The sequence below is a fragment of the Apaloderma vittatum genome, unplaced genomic scaffold (assembly GCF_000703405.1).
Source record: "Apaloderma vittatum isolate BGI_N311 unplaced genomic scaffold, ASM70340v1 scaffold15156, whole genome shotgun sequence".
Lineage (NCBI taxonomy): Eukaryota > Metazoa > Chordata > Aves > Trogoniformes > Trogonidae > Apaloderma > Apaloderma vittatum.
In genome coordinates this window covers 72,791-73,089 of record NW_009720156.1, presented here as the reverse complement: position 1 = coordinate 73,089, position 299 = coordinate 72,791, and positions in this window count along the sequence as shown.

Sequence of the window (299 nt, the reverse complement as noted above, 5' to 3'; positions counted from 1 at the left end):
GTAACCGGCCGGGACCAGGGGTTTTGCTTCATTTTGTCCCTCACACTCCTGGGGAGAATGGGGCTTTTCTTGCTGTAAGGTCGAGTCGTTTGAAAATTGGGATTGCAATCCAAAATTCGTGTTTTGGTGCGTCAGCCGCGCACCATGCTGGGTGGGATGTGGGAGAGCAGGGCGTGTAGGCCTGAGAAGAGACTCCTGCCTCGGCCCTTTGGGAGGAGAACCCATTGAGAGGGGCTTTGCCAGCAGATGGGCAGGTGGGCCGCTCCAGCGGCACCGCTTCTATGAGACGACCCATGCTG